Source organism: Lutjanus erythropterus, chromosome 12 (genome assembly GCF_056507025.1).
Source record: "Lutjanus erythropterus isolate fLutEry1 chromosome 12, fLutEry1.hap2, whole genome shotgun sequence".
In the NCBI taxonomy this organism is placed as follows: domain Eukaryota; kingdom Metazoa; phylum Chordata; class Actinopteri; order Lutjaniformes; family Lutjanidae; genus Lutjanus; species Lutjanus erythropterus.
Genome location: NC_139328.1, coordinates 10052934 through 10064690, shown reverse-complemented (window position 1 = coordinate 10064690; position 11757 = coordinate 10052934). Strand labels below are relative to the sequence as shown.

Sequence of the window (11757 nt, the reverse complement as noted above, 5' to 3'; positions counted from 1 at the left end):
AAGCCAATCAAAAATGATCTTAGGTGGTGTTGGGGTAGGAGGGGACTTGTTTTGACAACCAACGGTAGTCAGCGGGGGCAGTGTGGCTGTGTAGCCAAGTTCAAGTGTGACACGACCGCAGGACATGATGCAGAAGTATTTAACGGATCGCCACTGTTTACAATACTGCCTCCACTTTTGCTTCTTTCTCAAGAGGTACATTGTTACAACCTTGCCACGTTTGCTATTGTGAGAAACTTCTTCCCCGTCTTCTTTTTTGTGGGTAACTTTTGACACTGAGCGGCACCTTTTAGCGGATGTGTAGTTTAACACCCATGCCAATATAGAGGACCCATGACAGTATGTGGGCAGTGACAGTTACATTGTTTTAAACTGACCTCTATTTTCATACATAAAGGGGGCATAAATGAGCCTTTATACTATTATACTACTACATATATACTGTATATACTACTACATCCCACCCAATTTACACCTGGTATTAAAATGGAATCTGTATCCAAATACATTATCTAGATAATAAATGATCAAATCTTACCTTTGGGTTTACACCTGGTGTTTTTAATGTGTTCTCGTTATCCTCATTGAGCTCGGATCTCTTTCCTCCAGAGCAAAACCTGCATGTGAGTAATTTGAGGTGGTGGCAAATGAGCCCCAGACTCCCTTAAAAAAATCAGAGTTTTGTGAGTTGTTGAGTGAGGAGAAACTTTATAAACTTTGTGAAATGCTGACCGCAACAAATTCTTAATTATTTGTCTCCTTTTGTGAATTCAGCAAATGCAGTACATAATTAAGTTATTTCCTTCTTTGTATAAAAAATACTGTGTCGTTTTGTCCCGGAGTGTTGCAGTACCAGCATCGAGGTCTTTATGTCACAGCAGATCACCTGCACAGACAAATGGAGCGCACACCGTCACACAGTTATGTCTTACCATGTATAATTTCCCACCTTTCATTTTTTGCACAGTTCTATTGAATAACACATTTTTTCTGCTTTCATAGCACAGAATGGACATATAATCAGTAATTGGAGGTGCATTTTTTAAGCCTTCTCGCCTGATCCCTAAATTTGAACAACAGTATATTTTGTGTTAGCTAAACACAAATATATGAATCCATAATTTAGATGCCAGCACGTTGTAGGGATGCATTTACACCTGTCCAAATAGTGTGAGCCAGACCACCTCATATGTGGTCAGGCAGATCCAATCACATTCAGATCACAATCACTTTGCATTAACATGTTTTTCCTTATCTGAATATGTGGATGTGGATGTGGATAATGTGTACAGATCACATTTTAATACCAGGTGTAAATGGGGTCATCGTGTTGAACATACTAAAACACCACCAAGATATAAAATTTAATTTCTTTAAAAACCTATTACTATGTAAGTATGTACAGAGTACTGGAGATAAAGCCCCTCTTACAGCTGTTTTACATGCAGGTTGATTACATGACTAGACATTACTGTGTTTGAATAGCGCTCCTGGTATTCGTCCTTTTCATCACTGGTGAGATCTTTCCCTTCTTACCTCATGTCTGAGCCTGTCTGGAGAATGAAAATCAGGTGTTCCTCATGTCCAGAAAAGGTCAAGATGGAAAGCAACAATGGAATAACAATAGAAACTGGAGTATGGAGGTGCCGAAAATGATGATGTCACTGGCCCTCCATTTGCAAGGCCTTCTAAGGACAGTCTCTGTGCTGTCTGAGTGCCTCGAGAGGAATGTGAAGTAGCAAGTGGCTCATATACCGCATGAAGTAATTAGAATATGATTTTGGCTGATACTGTTGGTGCTGTTATTCACACGCTGGACGGTGGAAAATTATTTGTGGGTAGCTTTCTTCCCCGAGCCCTTTCACTGTATCTATCCAATTGCATCACATGCAGGTCACTGCGGAGCCAGTTGTCTGCAGGCAACAAACTCTGCTCTTCTGCTGTTAATCTGATGTGTTTATGTGCTAATTCATTCATGATGTAGCTGCTATATTTTGTACAGTTTTCCATCTGTCTGTCATTTAAGTCATACAACTTATAAAGACAGGTCCTGTGTGTGTGTGTGTTCTCTCTTTGTACACTTTAGCTTTTATTGTTTCAACTCAAAATCACTCCTGCTGATTGCTAAAGTTTAGCCAAAAGGACATTAAAAAAGGAGATGGTGTATGTGTACAGTAAGGAGTGTGTGTGTATCTTTGTGTTTTCATTGGCCTGCCTTTGTTTTGACAGCCCTAAAGGCCCTACTGTGCTTTGTCATGTGTGGGAGTTGTCATGTCACAAGTATGACCCCATAAACACAAACCACATTTATGAATGCAGAGAGTCTTTTTTCCTTCTTCCTGATACTGTATATTCAGTTGTATATGAATAGTTTCAGTCATATGCTGCCATAGCAGGGCTTTCTAGTCAAACATAACTAATAATCTTTTGGGATTCTCCAGATTTTGTCGTCCACTTTTTTCCTGCGACTGCCACGCCCTAAATCACACAAACACGTAACATCTTTTTATGCAACACCCTCCTTCCCCTATAGTCTTGGCTGGGTTCTTAAGTGTTATGGAAAAGTATGGAATTTGATTTTAGTAATTTCCAGTATGGATAAGTATGGAAAAAAAGATAATAGAGTATGGAAAAATATTTGTGCTTACCGCCTATTGCCTCTGCTCTGTTCTCTAAAATATGAAATTAAGAATTTCTAAAATTAAGTTAATAATACATTTAGCCAAAATGTTTACCACTATGTGAGAGAGCGCGACCACATCGATATTTATTTTTGGCAGTAAAAAATATGTCCTGGTGCCCTGCCAGGCCTGTATAATAACAGAGGAACACTGCACTCAGAAAAAAAAACCTACCATGATTTGTTGAAATTTGAGTCTGGAAAAGACTGGAATTTTGAAATGGGAAATGTGTGGGAACCCTGTCTTGGGCAAGATCAAGTTATTATGGTATACCAGTGTATTAAGAGATCCCAATGATATGATTTTCAATACCCCAAAATATAGATGCTCCTATTTTTGTTAAACTGATAGAGATGCCGTACTTGAGGCGATGTATTGTAGTGCCTGGAACGCACCACCAAAGTCCAGTCTCTCTTCTCATGGACAAAGCAGTGCAGCTGAGCAGAGATACAGGGTGTCTGGGGTGAACCAGCAAGAACTGCAGACCACAATTGGTCAGAGAAACTTAGTAATGAGTGTGTGACTTTAGTTGAGTAAGCATGAGAGAACAAGTGGCAAAGTGTGACAATGAATGCACACAGAGTGGAGGAAAAGGTGAGCAGTGAAGTTGTCAGTCTGGCAGTAAATATACAGTTTAGATATAGTGTGTGTGTTGTTGACGATCAGCCCTGCCTACATTCAGAGAGTGCTATCTCCAGTGGAGTCGAGTTGTTACACTCAAATATCATCATAATATTGTATACCCCAGTAAAATGCCAGGAAGCCTTTTTACCACTTCTCAATCTTCCCTCTTACCATTCAACTTTCCCAAAACCTACGCACAGATACACCCAGGCTGCACCCCCCCCAACTGGTCTCCTCTCCCCCCTCAACACACAGACACTCCTAATCCATGCCATAGTTGATAGGTACTGAGTGCTGGGGCTGGATGCTGGGTAGGTGTCAACCACAGAGCCCAGTCTAAGCTGGGCCAGCTTAGAGCTGCCATCAAGGGCTTTGGCCTGTCAGACTGTTGTAGCCAATCAGATCTGGAGTAATCTTACTGGCTGGACACCTCTCTCTGGCCTCCTGATTGGCTGAGAGAATGTTGAACAGATGGATTGGCCACAAGAATATGTTTGTTTGTGTGTTTGCCCACGCTGCTAGTTAATCCGTAGAATTGTTGGGTTGCAGCCTTACTTACTTGTAGTTCGTTCCAGGAAGCCCTCATATAAATTACTTGCACAGTCCAACATACAACTCTTGTTGGCAAATTGTTGCACTGGCAATCCAATTTGCGTGTGTGTACGACAGGTGGAAATGATGAGCAAGAGAGTAAGTATCTTGGTATACTGTATACTCACACTGCTGGGGAGCAGATGTCAAGAAAATGCTGACACCTTTGATCACTAGTGTCACCGATATGAGGGGGACGTGGCCCACAGCTAAAGGCCATGACATCTGTGTTTGTGTGCGCGCATGTGTGTGTGTAATGTGGCTTTTCGAGTGTTCTGTACATGTGCATCCTGATCATTGTGTGTGTGTGTGTGTGTGCATACATGTGTACCAAAGACATGTGAGCATGTACAATATTTACCACCCATGTAAGTCACCATGACCATCTCCGGGCTCAAGTTCTTCTCGCAGGAGTTGACAAATGCTTTTCAGAGAAATGTATTCTCCTGGCCTAGATAGCTCTCTATCATCAATGAAAGTGCATCACATTTAAAACTTTAGGTGCCCTTCAAAGAGGGGACAAGGAGTTCATTTGAGAAAGCACGACAGCAAGCGAGAGAGACAGAAGAGAGAAAGAGGCCATGGCAAGGACGCTGCCTTTCCTCGTTGAGGCGACATAATTAGCTGATCCTTGTCTCATCATCCAGGAACTCTCCAGACCCCCCTGTCCTGGGAGACCGCATGCGCATGAGTGTTTGCAAGAGACAAAGTGATCAAAACCATGACCTGAGGCACAGAGGATACTTGAGGGCCTTGGATGTTAATGGCAGAATGCAGAATAAGAAGATTCAGAAAAGTGAGGAGTGAAGTGAGAAACACTGACTGCATGGTTTGTTGGCGCGTCTCCCGCTGTGAGTGTTTGTCTCCCCGGGCTTTCACAGGTGGCTGATTTCAACCTACTGTAATTGTCTCTCTGCCCCTTGGGGATTTGCAGCCTCCCTGATTGCCTGCATGGAGACAGTAGACAGTATTTTCTGTGTCTGTTGCTCTTCGCACCCCTACCACCCAGTGTTTCTCATTCCCCCTCCAGGTATAGACAGAAAGAAGAGCATACAGTCTATACACTCATAGAAATAAGGGTTCCAAAAGGGCTGAGGTTCTAACCAGAACCATTTGCATGAGAAAAACCCTTTTTTGAACAGAAGGTTTGTCTAAAGTTCTCTGTAAAACCACCAAAGAATCCCTTTTGGAAGACAAGGGTTCTTCAAGGATTGTAGAAATCTTTTTTTGTCATGAGTGTGTTCTAGATAAAACCCATTGAATATAAAAAAGGTTCTCAGTAAAATCTCCTAGGCGGGTTAGCACCCTTAGAGGTTTCTGTATAGAACCCCCAGAGAGGGTTCTGGGTGTGTTCTCCTAGTTGTAACCCTTTTTTGTTGGGTTTTAGGTTGAATACTCTGAAAGGGTTCCATGCAAAACCTTTATAAAAGGTCATACCAGGAACCAAAAATGGTTCCCCTACAGTGACAAGCCAGAGAACCCTGTATGGTTTTAACTAGCATTTTTATTTCAAAGAGTGTAATCTAAAGCTTTGTTTATAAGCCACCTCAGATGAAACAATCCTTTGCATTCTTTACTTTGACTGTCTGGATCATTGTGGGTGGTTTGCACAACACAACATTTGTAAACTCAACAGTTTTTCTTATTAAATAGTGATGATTTATGTGTTATAAATGAGGGCATGTGTGTCTGCATGTCTATATGAGTGTGTGCAAGTGATGGGAATGATGAATCACTTGGCTGTTGTGTCCTTATCTTCATTCTTTCATCAGACACAAGTCCTTCTATCTATATTGCAATCTCTCCGCATTTGTCTGGAAGTTCTCGCACTCGTTTTGCCTGTGATCTTTCCAGCCTGTCCTCTCTCACATCATCATTTTTTTTTCCTCCTCTCATTTCATGTCTGCGTGTATTTTTCTCTGCAGATGTTTTGACCGACAGGGTTATTGCTCTAGAGGCTGATGCTTGGACACACAATGACATTGCACTGCACCATGAGCTCATGCTCAAATTAGGGAGGATATCCGGAATCCATCCCTACATGTCTCATTTAATCATACAGGGTGGAGGGGAAACGTGTTTATGGACCGAATAGTGGAGCGAATACATTGCATATTTGAGTGTGTGTCGTAAGCATGTTTGTGTTTTAGCTACGCCTTTTTAGTCTCCTGAGTAGACATGACACATAAGGGCAGGATGAGTTTCCCTCAGAGTTTGCAGGTCTCGCTTGGGAGAAGTGGGAAAGAACAAAGGGAAGGAGGGAGGAGAGCGGGGGGAAAGCTCAAAGCCTCTCGCAGTCATAAAGTCACACTCAAAGCTTCCCTAATTACCTCTGCTTTTCATCTTCCCCTCTCACCTCAGCATGAATGTGTGAGGAAGGAGTCGGGCCTAGAAAGTGAGGACAGAAAAATGAGACGGAGGGGGGCGGATAGTTAAAGCAAGGTTTCAGTGAAAGTGTGCACAGGTGTGTTTGAATGTGGTTCTTTCAGGTATGTGTGTATTGTGGTGTGCCTTTCAAGATCTTTGAATCAACAGGTTTTTACCCTGTAGATTCACTGCCGCTCTTTCCTCCTGGGTGTCTCTCCATCTGTGGTCCATTCTTTGTCGGCACTGGTTGCTGAACAAGAGCATGCTGGGTCTAGGTGGGCACCATGCCAACTGCTTGCTCACTGGCATGTGCACTGCAGGGAACCCTCATGTCTCAAAGATAACCCAGCTTGCCAGGAGTGCGCTCCGCAGAATGAAACCATAAACACAAAATTCCTCCCCATTTTCTTTGACCCAAAAATTTCCTTTCATTTTTCTTCAGCATTGTTATTCTGCTCCACAACTGCCCCGGTCTTCCTCACCGACCATCCATGCTCCCCAATATTACATTCGATGCCTAAACAAATATGAGGTCTGTGTAGATTAGTCTGCCGCCAGTCTCCACAGCTATAATTTGACATACTAGCATGAAATAAGACTGAGATAAATACTCCTTTATTTCTCGCCAACATAATCTCTTCTCTCATGGAATGATTTTCCGATATTACTTTGCAAATACTATTTCTGCTCTTTCAGTTAGCCTGAACAATCTCTTAGTGTAGACTAAGCTTCATCAGTCTCATTTCTATCATATGAGCACAATAAGCTTGATGTCCAGAAAGTTTCTTGGTAATCAGACAAAGTCGCATCTCCCGGGGCTTGTTCTCTGTCCAAGAGAGTTCGGCTTTTCTGGAACACAATCTGTCTGTCTGGCTGATGGGATTTGTACTTGACTGCTGCTGATTGGTCCAGCCTGGCCTTTTCCTGTGTCCTGTCTGACTCTGCTGCACCCGGACTGATCCCACAAGCCATAAAATGTGTGTCTTTGTGTGAGTGTGTATAAGTTTGAGATATAGATCTGCGTGTGCACAGATGTGCATGCATAGCAGCTGAAAATGTTCTTTAGAAAATGTCTGAGAGACAACAAAATCGACAGACTGGCTCCATTTAATGAAATGAATCTATTCAGAGAATTGATGGTGGAATTTGACCAGAACAAGGTCATGCTGCGAGACATGAGGGAGAGAAGTTTGTTAAGGGGTCTATGTACAACCCCAATTCCAAAAAAGTTGGGACCCTGTAAAATGTAATTTAAAAGCAGAATACAATGATTTGCAAAAACGTACATTCAATTGAATACAGTGCAAAGACAAGATATTTAATAGAGATGCACCGATTGACTGTCCAAAGACCCAGACCAGAGACTGTCTGATCATACACTCCACACGATGGTTACATCATGCATGCAGTGACATAGATAGACGACGTCACAGCCACACACACTCAGATGCTCATGTGATGTCTGAATTAGCGATATATTTGCAAGAACAGGATAAAGAGAAGACAGACAAACTTTAAGGAGACAGACTAGCTGAGCAGCAGATAGTGTCCCTGAACAATGGTAAACTTTCTAGCCCCTCAGGCTGATTTTAGCCAGCAACCAGTGGCGTACTACTCCTCACAGTTTAACTCTCACCCCCGGTTCCAACATTTTTTCATTTAGACTTGTTTAACTTCACCTTCGTTTTTCTCACTGCAAAGCTTTACTACAGCAAACTGTTGCGCCACATCTGTCTCCAGTTTGTTTACATCTGCTTCCACAAGATCATGTGAAATCACATTTCCTATGAGATCTCTCAAGATCGTGCTCCCCACTGATACATGATCTTTATATAATAAAGTAATAAGGCATGGCTTTAACTTGAAGCACTTTTGGAGAAAATGTAAAAGTTATTTAATAGTGTTTTATTATGAACACCCAATTTAAAGAAAAGCTGCAAAAAGTGGACACTAAATGTTCAAGTTTTGCAGAGAAATTCATCCTCATTCTTGCTTGATATACAGCTTCAGGTGCTCGACACTCTGGGGTCTCTGTTGTTGTATATTGTGCTAATAATTGTGCACCACACCATAATGCATCACACATTTTTAGTGGGAGACAGATCTTGAATGCAGGCAGACCAGTCTAATACCCAGACTCTTACTTCAAAGCCACTCAATTGTAACATATGCAGAATGCATCATGGCATTGTCTTTCTGATATAAGCAGGGATGTTTCTGAAAAAGACATCAATGGGATGAGACAAAACCTGTATGTACCTTTCAGCATTAATGGGGCCTTTACAGATGTGACAGTCAGCCATCCCATGAGCACTAACACACCCCCATACCGTCACAGATGCTGGCTTTTGAAGTTAGCGCTGGTAACAATCTGGATGGTCCTTTTCCTCTTTAGCTTGGAGGACATGGCGTCCATTATTTCTGAAAACAATATGAAGTGTGGACTCGTCAGGCCACAGCACACTTTTCCACTTTGTGTCCATCTCAGATGAGCTCAGGCCTCAGAGAAGTCAGCAGCGTTTCTGGAGCTTGTTGATGAATGACGTTGGCTTTGCATGGTTGAGTCTTAACTTGCATTTGTAGATGCAGCAACAAACTGTGTTTACTGACAACAGTTTTTGAAAGTGTTCCTGAGCCCATGTAATATCCTTTATGCAGTTGTTCTAGATAAAACCCTTTCAGAACCCTTTATAGTTCTAATTAGCATCTTTATTTGCCAGAGAGCTACTTCCATCAGAGGCCTGTGGGAGATCAGGGTGTGTTATTAATATGCGCTTTTAATGCATAGATGAGCATCAAGATGTACATGTCTCTGTGACTCACACTGTTACTTGAGCCCAAAGGAGGCTGAAGTTGGCTGTCCTTCTCCCATCTCTCACCACCAACTCACTCCATCACTCCCACCATTCAAGTCAACTGTGTTCCCTCATTACGCCCTGTGTTGGACACTCCTCTGCTTCCTCTCCCCCTTCCTCCTCGCCTCTATGGCTCCTAGTGCACCATTAAGGAGTCCCCACGGTGGGCTTTATTCACTGATCCTCCAGTCATTCATCCAATGTATTCCAGAGGAGGAGGTACAATAAATGAGAGAAATGGACAGACCAAAAAATAAATAAAAAAATGTTGTTCTGACCCTGCCCAGCCATGTCCTGTTTGTATGATCCATGATGGATTATGGTATCTGCTATATTTTTCTGCCAAAATGAACAGTGGGTTTACATGGGTCTGCTCTTAAATCAACCACAACGTAGTCTATCGCCGGCAAACTCTTAATGCTTCATTTGGTTTCAATAATATGATGGAATTTGTCCTTCACAAATATTTTTATACATTTATCTTGATTATTTAGTAGTTTCCTGAAATTTATTTCAGCCCGCAAAGTGGACTGAAGCGTCTTTTAGTTGTTTTTAATGGCAGAAGCAAAAGGGGCTTAGGCCTAATCAAAGAGTAGTTTTGGCCCATAATTAAAACAATACATAAGTGACCCTCTATACTTGATTCATAATAAAGCAGAAAAATGAAAACAGGGGCAACACCTGCTAAGAAAAGTGGAAAATACTTCATTAGACCTCCTTTCATCTTGGATTCCTTTCACACCTCGGAGCAGGTTCAGTGGTCTGTTTCATGTTAATCTGATGTTAAGCCTAAATGTTTCCTTTCCCTTTTTCATGAAAATCTGGATTCCAGTCTCTTTCTCCGGCCGTCTCTAGTCTTCATCAGTTTCCACTTACAGTGTGTAATGGGTTATTAGCATGACAAGGCTTTTTTTTTATATCACAAAACCACAGGCTGTCATTAATATAGCCAGATTTTGGAGAAAAAGACTTCATTCTATTAGATTTGCTTCTTAATGTCCCAGTCTACAGAATAAAAAGTTACTGGCAGCTGATTTTCTGTGGCAAGGGAACTACTTTTTCTTATAATTCATTCTTTCCTGCACTTGAGTCCTGTTTTGGATTTGCATGTTGTACTTTTCTCCAATATAGAGACGAAAACAGTGTTTCACAACTGAATCTCTTGGATAAAACACATAGCAGTCCCACTGAAGCTGGTGTTATAGACGTGATGTAAAGTTCATCATCAGTTTTATGTGACCACGCAGACTTGTCCAGGCGGCGTTGAAGCTGATCTTGTTGACGCCAAACTACATGTATAGAACGAGTCCTCCACGCGGACTCCAGAAAATAGCATAAGCGGAACTGGTACACATCTGTGGTGTGTAAAAAAAACACATATGTACTGTATGTGTGGTAAACAGACTGGACATTTTTCCATGACCCAATGGCCAAAAAAGTTACTCTGGCCACCACCAAATATCCCATGTGGCCCACAATGGACACCATGTTTCCTCCTCATATTGTGAGCCTTTGCCAACACATTGTTATATTTCCATAAACATCTCAATTAGGGCTGCACAAAACAAAAAGTTATGATTGTTTTCTGGTGAAGAAGACCCTTAGGACAGAGCATCAGAGCACTATGGTACTTCATCATAATGCTGATTTCTCACACATTTGTCACTTTTTTTAAAAAATTGTAATTTGATGGTTCTGCGATTTGGATATTACACTTGCCCATATTGCCATACTAAATTAAACATGACAATCAATAAAGCAATTTGTCCAGGGCCAAGTAAAAATCTTATGTAGGGCAAGTCGCTTTCTGACCCACTTGCTCAACTAGGCACGTAAAAATAAAAATTTATGTTGAACCCTTCAGGAAACAGCACAACACAATTCTTTGGAAAAGTTTCACAGTTAAAAAAGACTTGTTAAGTTGTGTTAAATTGCATTTTCATCCTTTTTTTTAAAAGCAAGATTACATTTGGGCCACCAACAATGTACTTGGCTAAATTTGGCTACCAGATTTAAGGGGTTCGTGGCCCAACCCCTTAAATTGCTGCTGCTTAAAATGTTATTCCTGATAATGCTGCTCGTGCTGTATTCAGGAGTCAGAAATTGTGTGTTGTGTAACACGCACAAGTAGTTATCAGTGAGTGCAAATACTTCTTGTGTATGACACTCTGCACTGCTCCTTAGTGCTACACTATATCAAAAGAGACACTGTGATTTATATGCCAATAAACAAAAGAGAAATGGGGGGTCTCTATAGGTCTGTGGCCCCCTTAATGCTTCGGACCAGAGGTGCTGTCCATCAGCCTGTCAACAGTCTGCCCTCAGGCTGGCCCTCCATATCTCCCCTTTATGGTATTAGCCATTTGAACAACCCTTCCTCCCTCCCTCTCCTGCTCTTCCCTCAGCCCCTCACCCTCTGCCCCCATGCTCTGTCTCCTCTGTCCCCGTCCTTCTCTCGTCTGCTCATTCCCCTGCCTTCGATCATGTTTCCCTACTTTGGCCAGAGCAGAGAGCAGTGATCCCCCTGTCCAATCTCCACCTCCACTCCCCCCTTCCCCCATCACATTATAGCCCAATGCACCCCGAATGCCCCTGGCATCTGTGGAATTGTTTATATTTCAGAGTTTTGATATAGCTTG

The 11757-nt window shown here is 42.0% G+C and overlaps 1 protein-coding gene across 2 annotated transcripts in view; it reads left to right on the top strand.

The window, feature by feature from the left end:
• Window positions 1-11757, top strand: part of gpc5c (glypican 5c) — a 145462-nt gene that overhangs the window by 16570 nt on the left and 117135 nt on the right. The window lies entirely within an intron of this gene.